Consider the following 12984-nt stretch of genomic DNA (forward strand, 5'->3'; position numbering starts at 1 on the left):
GGTCATAGCAGAGGTCTCTGACAATCCCATGGGATGCGTGGAGCTGGAATGGCCCTGCAGAATGGCCTCTTCATGGAGGCAAGAGGCCCAGCCCTTGTCTCTTAAATTCCATCAATCACTGGATATGGGCTGTCCCCGGAGAAAAGTTGAAACCTTGGCCCAGAGGGCTCCCTTCAGCTGAAAGCAATTTCTGGACAGGTCTCAGCTGAGAGATTCAGCAGACAACAGTCCAAGTGGCTGGGGAATGGTTGCTTTAGTCTTAAAGCAGGGGTCTGGGTGGTCTACCATGGCATCTGGCATCCATTTCCCTTCTCCCCCCCTCTCCAACACATATTATTCTTCCAGTCTGGTCCTGCCGCATTAACAGGTGTAGTCTCCGGTCCAGAATCCTGGGTCTTGCCTCCAGCTGTTGCACTAACCTGTTTCTCTAACCTAGGTCCCTCTCTTTCTCTAAACTATGGAGGTATTATCTCTTCAGGCCCCTGCTTTTTGTTGCCCTGGCTGGGTGCTCTGTTATCTGCCTATCTTCAGTCTGTGGCATAAATTAGCATTTAAATATGGTGTCTCATTTGAAGCAGCAATGTCATTGGTTTGTGCACTTGGGGGGTGGGAACAGTAAGGGAAGAGAAAGTGTGTTTGCCTCACCGTTTGGATTGTATATTCCTTGAGGGCAAAGACCTGGTTTTAATTTCTCAGGTATCACACAACATAGTAAGGGGCTGTGCATGTGGAAAATGTACAGCGCCTTCACTCACACACAACACATATATAGCACTTATTTAGCCAAGCACCATTCTAGGTACCGGGGTTTCAAAGGCAATTAATAAAAGCTCTCAAGAAGATTAGATTCTGTTTATTAAGAACCGAAAGTCAGTCTGCTACTTCTTCTACCTCAACATTTTATTAGTCATTATCTAGAATGAGCAGTAATTATAAAGAACTCTAATAGTCACATCTGTCTTCCTTATGTTGTGATAATAAGTTAACCTTGAAATCTCAGGGACATAACACAACAATTCTCATCCTCATCACACCTTGATGGGGGTTGGGTGGCTCTCCTCCATCTTGGAGCGATACCATTGGGAACATGTAACTTCCACGTTTTCTTCCTCAGGAAAGAGACCTTGAAAGCACACTGGCTCTTAACTGCTTCAGTCCTGCCCATGGCCTTAAAATAAATGCAGAGGAGGCTGGGAAATGTAGTGGAACAGATAAATAGGTATTGAGCACTAATTGTCTCTGCCACAATAGTCAATGTCTGTTAAGTACTTCTGTACAGTTCCAAGCGCTTAAATGTTCTGCACCCAATTCCCCAGGGGGTGGTTTTGACACCAACAACCATTCTTAGACACCAGCTGGGTGTTCTACAATTCCAGTCATTTCTGACACTATCTATCCAGATCCCACAGGTAAAGGGTTCTGTCCTAAAAGACCGCCCCCTCCCCACTAACTGAGATGCCTGTTGCCAAGTCCAGAGGGTCCCCTGTGCTTCTGAACGACTGGCTCTCCACTGGAAGTTCCGAAGACCTCTCCTTGAGTCAGACACCTTTGCTAGAGCAGCTCACAGAACTCAGAGAAATATTCCACTTACCAGATTACTGGTTGTTAATAAAAGGGTAGAACTCAGGAACAGCCACATGGAAGAAATGCACAGGGCAAGGTAGGGGGAAGGGGCTCCGAGCTTCCTTGGCCTGGATAGGTGTAGCACTCTGCCTGTGTTCACCCAACCCGCCGCCCTGTGTTCACCAACCAGGAGCTCTCAGAACCAGTCCTTTTGGGTTTTCACAGAAACTTCGTTACACAAACCGGATTGATGAAATCATTGGCCTTTTGCCACCAACTCAAGCTCTAGCCGCTTTCTGTCCCAGAAGGCCTTGGGGTGGAACTGATAGTTCCAACCCTCGAATCACCTAGTTGGTTCTCCAGGCGACTTAAGTGCTTCCCAAAGTCACCTCGTTAACATAAAAAGAGACACCTCTATGGCCGTATTTCCCTTTGGGAAATTCCAAAGGTTTTTAAGACCTCTGTACCAGAAACAGAGACAAAGGCCAAATCTATACTTCTTATTATAAATCACAATATCACAGTGCTTCACTGATTACACACAACACTATGATGTAAATACTGATATTAATTCTCTTTTACAGATTAAAGAAACCGAGGCACGGAGAGGAGGAGTAATTTAGCCAAAATCGCATAGGTAGTAGTAATTGGAGCTGGTGGGTTTCGAGTTCACTCTGTAAGCTCCAAAGTCTATGTTGTTTCCACCAACTATACTTTAAGAATACAATAAACACTGTAAAAGAAAGGCCTTTCCCCTTTCAGGATAGATCTCTGAGAAATACCCTAGAAAATAATCTCGTTTACTTTTCGTGTGCCTTGGAAATACTCATCCAACCTACTTCAGAATTTTCCCTCTTTCTAATCCTTCTTGTGAGTAACATCGCAGTTCCCTTGGGGCTCTGCATGAGAACACTTGGGATTTTTAAATTTTTGCTTTTTCTAACCTTCATTAGTAGTTCAAACATTTCAACGAGCTCCCTTTGAACTAATAAGCCATACGAGTCTGCCAAGAGCCTTGCTATTAAACTGAAAACTATTGCTGTTTAAAGTTTTATTGTCCCTTCTCAACTGAAAAGGAAAGAAAAAATCCTCACAATAACATGTCCAGAGGCTATTGAAACATACATGTTCTTTATGAACAGGAGTCTCTCGTGATTTGAAAAAGCAAAGTCCTTCTCAAGGGTTCAGATTTTATGTACAAACCTTTATTCCTCTGGTTCTATCCTGACTCCGCCTATCTTCGTTTCCATGACAACGAGGAGACCATAGATGATTGAAATTAGGTTTGTTTTAAGGATGGGCTCAGAAGCTGAATTAACGGGAAATGACGGCCCGTGGAAGGGAGAGAAGAGACTTTACTGCCCCCTGCTGGGCTCCACGTTTCCATCCGCCTACGCCGCCCTCCATCTCGGAATTTCTGGCTTTCGGCTCCTTTCACAGTCTAGATGCCCTCTGACATTTGTCAGTCTTTCTGTTTCTGTTTCGATGGAACACTGTTATGAAAAAGAGATAAAAACTTTAGCCTTCAGCGTCATGCTAGTTCATAAACAAGGATAATCACTAACCACTTCGCCACAGCGCTGAAATTGCCTCCAAGTGTTTTTCATTAAACCTAAGTGAAAACACTTCCCACAATGCAATTTTAAGGGAATATTACTAATCACATGCCTTGATTAGCTTTGGACAGTGGGATAAGCAACCGGCTGAATAAAAAGGATTCGCTTCTCTCTGAATATCCTCATTGTACAAGATGGGTATTGCGGAAGGTTTTGGTTTTCTGAAAAACATAGTGAGCTCCGTATAGTGAGTGCTTTTCCAACTGTATATTCATTTGCGATGTTTGGCGTTTAATTTCATCTGGCTTTATATTTTAACTATCTGATTATAGAGGGATTGTTGATACGGACGTCCTCAGGCTCTAAGGCAAAACATTCCAAATCTTTTCCACAGCGCTTAAGAGAATAAACAATTTAACAATACAGATTTAAGAAATGAACAAAGTCTTGTAGTAGTTAGAAAATTTCTAAGTACGAAGTTTTTATTGGCTTCAAACTCTTAATTTGTTTTGTATTCTCTGCCCCTCAGTTATGTGAAAACACATGGCTGTGAAAAAAAAGATGTCAGGGTTCCACAGAAAGCAGAAAATGTGCAAAAGGATTGTTATTGGCAAAACAAACAAATTAGCATGGGTGGGTGAATGGAACTCAGGGATGAGGATTTGCGATTTTAAACTTAAATTGCATACTGTGTTCCTGGGAAAGAGTCCGTATTATAAAAATGTGGATTCTTCCTGAAGGAATGTTTTCAATTTGATTCAATACAAAGTAATCCTAGCAAAATTATTTATGTGATTTGACCTGCTTGATTCTAGAATTCATCAAGAAGAAGAAATCAGTAAAAAGACCTGGCAAAATTGTGGAAAAGAAGGAGGTCTTTGCCAGACGACATCAGAATATACTAGAAAGAAAGAGTCTGTAATCAGCGTGATGATGTTGCAGAGATAGGGCAGAATGGCGCATCAAAAATGGTCACATTTATAGATGGGGTCAAATAATAAATGATCCTGGAACACTTCATTGAAGAAAAAAGTTAGAACCCTACTATATACCATAGAATCACAAAATTGCAGGTGATTTAAGGGCCAAATAACAAAACTAAATATTGTTAGAAGAAATTGAAGAGTCAGGGCGCCTGGCTGGCTCAGTCGCTAGAGCATGTGACTCTGGATCTCGGGGGAGCTCAAGCCCCGAGTTGGGCATGGAGCCTACTTAAAAAAAGAAGAAGAAAAAGAAATTTAAGAGTCTCTGTAGTCTTGGGGCAGGGGGAGTGAAGAGAGCTTTTAAGCTTGACATCATACTCAGAAAGCATAAGTCTAACATACTTGACCGCATTCAGATGTTTAACTGCTTCCTGGTAAGATGCCTTTCTTCCAGATACAGCATTGCCTACTGTGGGATTTAAGGGAGGCCCACAAAACTCTCTTTAACCTCCCCCACCACATTTCACACTACAGTGCAGAAAGGAAAGGACTGAGCACCAAGTACCCCTAAACCTAAGTGAGGCCCCATGCACTCCTTTCCTGACCCACACAACAGTAAGTGGTCCTGAACACTGCCTCCCTTCACATATCCCTCCTTAATTGGAAGTGGAAACAGCCATTCCCTAAAAGACCATCAGTACTCATCTTGTTGGGAATTATACCCATTTACTTGATACACTTAATCCAGAAATTCAAGCTTTCCAGAGCCTCATGGAGACTCTTATCCACGGACAGATCTGGATATTCCCTAGTCCTACTTTTCCCAAATTTGCATGTATCCATGCTTCCCATACATAATTTGCAGAACCTAGTACAAAAGGAAAGGGTGGGGCCCCTTGTCCAAAAATGAGTAGGAATTTTATGATGGTAACAGTGAGACATTAAGGCAAGCATGGGTCCCTTCCATGTGTGGATGATACTCTTGAGGCTGCCTGTGTTCTCACCCCCGAACCCTTTCTTTATTGCCTCGTAGTTGTTATCAGCAAAATGTAATCTCAATTTCTTCTCTATTTTTTTAAAAGATTTTATTTATTTATTTGCCAGAGAGAGCACACAGGCAGGGGGAGGGGCAGGCAGAGGGAGAAGCAGGCTCCCTGCTGAGCTAGGAACCCGATGGGGGACTCGATTCCAGGACCCTGGGATCATGACCTGAGCCGAAGGCAGACGCTTAACCAACTGAGCCACCAAGACATCCCCCCAATTTCTTCTCTAAACGTTGAAAAGACTTCTTCTTCGTACTCCAACTCATTATTAGCTGCCCCCTGAGGACACTGCCAGATTCCCATACCTTACATACTGTGGTGCCTGGGGACGGGGTGAGCATCCTCTTTATTCCCCCTTGCTCTCCCTTTTTAGAACTTTCTCTTTCTTTTTCCAAAACTCCCATTTCTTTCAAACCCATGCCATCCATCCATATCACCGTTATCTCTCCTTGTGCTCATCCGAATACCCTGCCCCCTTGTCCAGCCAGCACGGGACGCCGAATAGAAGCCCAAAAAGTAGGTATTGAGAAAATTGATCCATGATGTGTGCAATCATTTTGAAAACAAAACAAAAAAACTGGGTAGAGTACAAATTCGACTTGCCAACTGCATAATAAGAGCAGGCGCAGTCTAAGCAAAGCGTCCGTGCGCCGGAATCACTCACGAGATCTGGATATTTGCATTCTATATTCTGCCTAAGTTTTGTCAGAGAACCGGCCAAGACGTGGCCTGTTGCGAAGCCAAGTTGATATTTATACCCTAAATATTTACGATTTCTTTTAAGAGCCGGCAAGGGGACAAGAAGAAGGAGTCACTCGGTATGACCTCAGCAGTAAGTTCCTGTCCCTCTCATAGGTTTGCGGCTACAGTAAGCAAAAGCCCAGGAGCCCGCCGGCCTGGCCATGCCTGTCCTGCGCGGTCCGGATTTCTACCGTCATTGCTTCCAAATGCTGCCCTCTTCTGGCCAGAGTGCTTACTGGCAGAGCCTAGCGACAGGAGCCTGCTTGGGGACACAGATGGGCACAGAGGCAGGGGTACTGCGCAGGAATGACAAGCACCATGAGACAAATGTGGGAACAAAACGGGAAAGGTAAATCTACAGCACCCCCCCCAACCTCGATGTTCACTGCCTCGGCGTGTCTCCTCCTTGATCTTGTCCAAAGTCCACCTGAAGAAAACCAGTCAAGTCTAAAAACTCATCAGACTCGCTTTAGCACCTACCGCAAGCTGAGGGCTTGGGAGAGCGAAGGCGCCGTTGCCAAGGCCCCTCTCCTCTCTCGCACACGAGTCCCGCACGCACCCTTTATCCTGCTTCACCTGTTGCTCTGACTTGCTGTGCGCGTCGCTGTCCCCGGAACCTCCACACGCAGCTGACCTGCTCTTGGACCCCCGGGGAGCCTTCCCGATGGCACCAGGGGTTTCCCCTCATTGCTAAAAGGTATATGGAATTGCTTCGCCACCTGCTGAATCTGGGATCCTCTCTCTCTAGAAAATTCTACATTGGTGATAGAATCTGGGAAGGAAGCATGTTTAAAAAAAGAAGAGAAATAGCAACTTTCGCCAGGGCAAGTAACTAAAATGTGAACTTTGATGTCTTTTATAGTTGATCCCACAGTCTAAAGGCTCCGTGTTCGTCTTTATCAGGGTCAACATCACTTACCAACACACAGGCTGCAGATCTCCCCGGCGTGCTTCGCTTTACAGCACATCTAGGAAATGCTGATATGGGTCCCGCACACTCGCGCTAACCACCGAGGCTGCTCACAGCCAGAGGCGACCACCACCAGGCAGACAGCCTGGGGGGACAAAGGGGTTAATGTGTTAGCACACCAGTAATGGGCACACTGGTTAGGAAGCTGTGGTCTAGAAAATGCACCAGACTAAGGCAAAGTCGCTTGCCTTAATCAAGTTATCAGGAAATCCTGTGGACAGACCCCAAGGATTAACAAGGGAAAACAAGACAATTTGAATGCAAACAAAACATACCGAGCTCCACAATTCTTAGAGCGGCCCACGGTTGGTTCCTGTGGTTTCTTTCCTGGGGTGTCTTTTAGTGTCCCCGCTGCCTCTACCTGCTCATTCTCTCAGGGCCAGCTCCAACGTCCCTCTGCTACATGGTCTTCCTAACCATATCAGCTTCCCTGTCTGCTTTGGCCACAGGACTCAGAGCCCGTCTGCCACCATTTGGCACTTGGTCTGGGGTTATTCACGGACGTTTCCTTGGAGCATGTTTAATCCTCTACCCACGTTCTCTGGCCTTTCAGGGTCGCATACCCCTTTGCTGGCCAAAATAACCCAGATCTCAGTCCTCGTTAGATGACATCTGGAATCCCCATCCTCCCCGTAGGTGATACTGAGGATTAGTGGAGAGATGCACCTGCCCTGGCTGATGCGCCTAACTGCTACTGGGCATGCTCCGTGCAGGCTCAAGTGTTTCCTTGCTCTGTCTGTCCCTGTGTAGACATCAGCTTCCCTCTTATTTTACACATCTACCCCCCACCCCAGCACAGCCAACAATAAGGCACAATAAGGCTTGAGGATGCACAATAAGAATGGGAATGCATGCAAGGAATCTTTAGAACTTAGTAACAGGAATCACTGCTCCCACATCCAGCAGCCTTCTCCCAATGTACGGAGTGCCCTCCCTGTTGTCTCTCACCTCCGTCTGTCTTGTGGACACGTTGCTATGGTTTCAGTCCCTCATCATATAAGTGGGAGTCCCCCTAACCCAGTTCTGAGTCCAAAACTTCAATTTCGTTTTTGTCCAGCGCTAGCCCCAGAGGATGAAATATAATAGTAATTCCCCAAAGTTGGAGCTCTGTCCGCTATAAAGGTGGCCATTCCCATGCCTTTGCAAAATTGTTTCTCTCTTCTTTGTGGCAACCACCCATATGAGACTAAAGCCAGGGCTAAGCTTTGTATATTTACAAATGCCTCTTAAAGAGTTTCCTCGAACAATAAAAAGAGTCTTTCCTTCCAATATCAAATGATGCTGCTAGTATCCTGATATGTGCATATGACTGAAATTTTTTATTGACTTATTTTTTATTTTTATTTATTTTTTTTAAGATTTTATTTATTTGACAGAGAGAGACACAGCAAAAGAGGGAACACAAGCAGGGGGAGTGGGAGAGGGAGAAACAGGCTTCCCGCTGAGCAGGGAGCCCAGTGTGGGGCTCGATCCCAGGACCCTGAGATCATGACCTGAGCCAAAGGCAGACACTTAACGACTGAGCCACCCAGGTGCCCCAGTTGACTTATTTTTCAAATTAAGCAGCCTCCATGCCCTTGAACTCACGACCCCAAGATCAAGAGTCACATGCTCTAGCCGACTGAGCCAGCCAGGCACTCCTGACTGAAATTTTTTAAACTTTTGCCTGTTTTGGCCTAATTTGCCAAATTTATCTGCCTCAATGGCAAAAAAAAAAAATGCCTTGTTTTCTTGGGTTTGTGGCCAAAATATTGTCAATTTTTCACGAAGGGAAAGTGGTCCCTAACAGGAAGCCAGAAATAGATTTCTGTTAGAGCAGCATGGTAGAGACTTGTTCCTCTGAATGTCTGTCTACCCCTTCTTCCTGCTGCCACAGTGAGACACTTGGCCATTGTTTCTTTTAAAGCAAGAAATAAACTTTGGCATTATTTCAGCCATCATGTTTTGGGTCTAGTACCCCAGTTGGCCTCCCCTTAACACAAGCTATAAATGGATACATCAGAGATGCCCCTGCTGAGATGTGGAGTTAGTGGAGGTCTGCGTGGTATGAGGAGGGACACTTATGGTCAAGGAGAGGCCTGCCCCCCACGCCTTCGTGACTTCCATCCCAACATTCTGTCTGAAATCCCACCACACAGATTTCATTACTTTGGATAAAGACATAATATTCTTAGGAAGCTTCTTTAAAAAAATTATATCACCTGATGTTAACTCACTGCAATTAAAATTAAAAAAAACCCTACATCACCTGAAAGAGATAGCACATAAAACCATTCCCTTTAATTACCCCTTTGCAGAGATGACCTTCTCAAATTTCTTTCTGCTGAAACATCTAGTGAAAAGTCACGGAAGGGACACAGGCCGTGAAATGCCGAAGGGGAGATGGGTGAAGGAGAGCTAGAGGGGTATCTGGAGCATAGAGCCCTTGAGTTTTTGTTCCAATGGACACGAAAGTCTGGGCAGCAGTGGGTGGGATGTGGGACCATAAGATCCTGGAGAAACCTTGAGAGAGAACCAGAAGGTTCAAAGAAGGGAGAGGAAGGCGTTGAAGGCAAATCTCTTGCTCGATAATTTGGCTGAATACCGATCCTTAGATCGGTTGTCCCAGCCTTTCCCTGTTTTAAGCGAGTGATTTCGATGGCCCAGCCCACTTTTTAGACCCGCCCACGGCCCCTCTGGAGAGCCCTGTGCAAAGTCATCAGTGAACCTTGGGATTTGTTCAAATGTAACCGTACGCGCCCTTTCAGGGTTTGGATGTTTTGACTAATTTTTCACTCAGTACCCTCCTTAGAGATTCCTCTAACGATAGCTACCATTTCAGATGATGAAGTTATTTTTCTCTCTACGGCTCATGGAAAAGACAGATAGGTGGGCAGGGTAAGGCCTTTGGGGTTATCAGCACCCAACTCAATGACCAAATAATTCAGGACAATCTGTCCATGTATGGTTAGTTTTTAAAACAACTGTGGGCACATGACAATTGGTTTTGGGGTTAAAAATATTAACAGGACATTAAGATTAACAGTGATGAAACAGAACATTAAAAATTTGCATCCAGAAGGTGACATGTTGTGAAATAGCTGTGTATTCAGGGGTGGCAAATCCTGGAGCCAGTTTCCTTGGGCAATCTGCCCCGACCAAATTTGGTTGTGTTCTCATTTCCTTGAGGCCAGCCGTGGAGGTAGCCGGCTTCCCTCACGGATGTGATCGCTGTAGCTCTGGTCCATAGTTACATTGGTCCTACCCTACGCCACCTAGATGCTTCTATTCGTTGTCTATGGCTGCCAAAATAAATCACTGAAAACTTACTGGCTTGAGCAATGCACATTTATTTTCTTACAGCTCTGTAGGTCAGGAGTTCAACCCTGGATTCACCAGATAAAAATGAATGGTGGGCAGGGCGGCGTTTCTTCCTGGAGGCTCCAGGGGAGAATCCGTTTCCCTGCTCATTGAGGTCAGTGGCAAAGTCCAGGCAGGGCACGTGTGCTTAGAGGACGGAAGTTCCAGTTTCCTTGCTGGCTGTCGGCTGGGGCCACGCTTAGCCCCTGCAGGCATCTCTCTGGTCCTTGCACAGAGTTGCCTACATCTCCGGCCGCAACAGGGTGATGGATCCTTCTTATGCTGCCGTTTCTCTGACTCCCCCCTTTCCCTTCTTATTCCACTTTTCAGGACTCATGCAGTTCAGGTTGGGGCTCCCCCAGATAATGTGAGATCATCTCCCCACCTCAAGGTCTACAACCTTAATCCCATCTGCGAAGTCTCTTGTACCCTGTAAGGTAACATATTCAGAAGGTTTGGGGACTGGGCATCCACAATGTTGGGGGGCTGTTGTTTTGCCTAGCATACTCTCAACTAAGAGTCACCCGAAAACCCTTGGCCTGTAAGTGATCAATGTGTTTCAGTGATAGGACCTGCTCCATAATGCCTAGGTCAGGTTTCATTTTTTTTTTAATCACATCTGAAGTTGAAGCTGATATCCATTGCTGGCTTGATCTCATGTTCCCATAAATAGAGCCGAAGGGCATTATCAGATGTACCGTGGAATCCTATGCTCTCAACAGCAATCTCTGCCATTCCATCTTCCTCTTTTGCCCCCAAAATTAGTAGCTAAAATTTAAATCATTCCAGTTCAACCCCAGTGGGATGTCAGGAAGAGAGTTTACCTGGGTGTAGAGAACATGAGACTTCACTAGACTTTTTCTATGAGTTGTGTTTATTTAAGTATTTTTATAAAAAATGTAAGCAGAACTAAGGTGTATCTTCTTATGATAAGTGTTTTTCCTGGTATATATTCTCGCTACACCTCCCGGTTTGGCCCCCACTGGAAACACCTTGACTGCTTCTCCAAGGAGTCTGTTTCCTTCAAATGCAGGAAAACCTCATGTCTCGTCTCTGATCACAGTGCTCACAGAGAGTGGGCAGCACGGGCTAGACAGGAGCACCATTTCATGTGGGCCACATGGTGGATCACCAGGAAAGTAGTAAATGATAAAGGAAGGTGGACCGTCGCTTCAGGATGGGGGAAGGAAAGGGGCTGAACTTCCAGCCCTGACTTGATACGGGATTAAAGCCACACAGGCTGGTTCAGGCAGGAATGTGAAGAAGAAATGCTACTAATGTCAGAAGGAGACAAATACAGAAAGACCCAGGGCTGTTTTCAGTAGGTAGAAGACATTGGATATCTGCTCTCTCTCTCTCTCTGTCCCCTGCTCCACAAATGAGCCTGCCTGTCCTTAGCCACAGCAGCTTGCTTCTTTTTCCAGGAAGAGTCTCGGGTCAGGATTCCTCAGGCCCAAGCAGCGTCATCTGGGAGCCAGCCCGGAGACCCCAGTTGGAAATACTTGTCTGTCAGAAAATATTCAGAGGAGGCTGCCTGAAGAGTCCCCGTAATGGAGCTCTTAACGGGATTTCCATGCGGACTCACAGCGGGAGATTCGTCCTCTCCACACCCCTGCTAGAATGCTTTTCGGTCCCCAGTGTTCCCTGCTGATAGGACATCCCCTGCAACTGTGATGTGAATTGAATGTGCAAATGAGCATCCAGAAATCCTGGAACCCTTCCTGTAGCCTTAACTAGAGGGGATTTTTTTTTTTTTTTTGCAATTCCTAAACTTCTATTTTTCTTTCTTCTTTTCTTTCTTTCTTTCTTTCTTTCTCTTTCTTTCTTTCTTTCTCTTTCTTTCTTTCTTTTTCTTTCTTTCTTTCTTTCTTTCTTTCTTTCTTTCTTTCTTTCTTTCTTTCTTTCTTTCAATTCCATTAATTAACATAGAGTGTATTATTCATTTTAGAGGTAGAGTTTAGTGACTCATCAGTTGCATCCAACACCCAGTGCTTATCACATCACATGCCCTCCTTACTGCCCCACCCCCCACCCCCCTCCTCTCCTAGAGGAAAATCTAATTGAAGTTTGCAGCATGAGTTAAAAGAGCAGTGAGGGTGGTGCGGTGTTGCCCACGCCTCTAAAAATCACGCACCCCAGACCAATAACTGCCCGGCTGGGAGTGGAAATGGAAGCCTAGGAGTACCTTCATCTAGTACCTTCATCTAGTGTCTGCTCCTCATCATCCAGGAGATTATCTACGGGAACCACAGCAAGGTTCGAATTCACAGCTCACGGAGGTGCCAACTACTGTCCAAGAAATTATTTTCTTTTTGCGGTACAAATACCGGCACAGAAGTGAGTTAATTGGAAGGAGGGCCGTTGGCAGAGAACAGGCGAGCTCCCTCCTGTCCATGCAGAGGTTCTGACGACTTGCCTTTGCTAAGAGACAGGAACTCTTAGACTGAAGTCATTCCTACTGAGCTTGCTCTGGGTGTAATTCCATGGGACACTTGCAAGTCAGCTGAGGGGGAGCTGGGGGGGGATCTCCCCCCGTGTCCAGGCGACTCACGGCTCCCTGTGGAAGTGACAATTCCTGCAAGAGCTGGTCGTTGCCCACTTCCAGAACTCACAGACCTAATAATGTCTACAGAGTAGTTGGTTTGGATTTTTTTGGGCATGCTTTGAAAGGAACGGGTATCAGAATGTCTTGTTAGGGCCCCAAGTGGCAAACCATTTCAAAGTGGAGGCCAGCATTTTTGCTGCGTTTCCCCGCTGGACTGCTGAACATCAGCAGAAGGCAGAGTGGCTTTTGAAAGACAGGGCCGTATGTTCTGCATGGAGCACTGGGTGTTATATGCAAACAATGA

The sequence above is a fragment of the Phoca vitulina genome, unplaced genomic scaffold (assembly GCF_004348235.1).
Source record: "Phoca vitulina isolate PV1807 unplaced genomic scaffold, GSC_HSeal_1.0 scaffold32, whole genome shotgun sequence".
Lineage (NCBI taxonomy): Eukaryota > Metazoa > Chordata > Mammalia > Carnivora > Phocidae > Phoca > Phoca vitulina.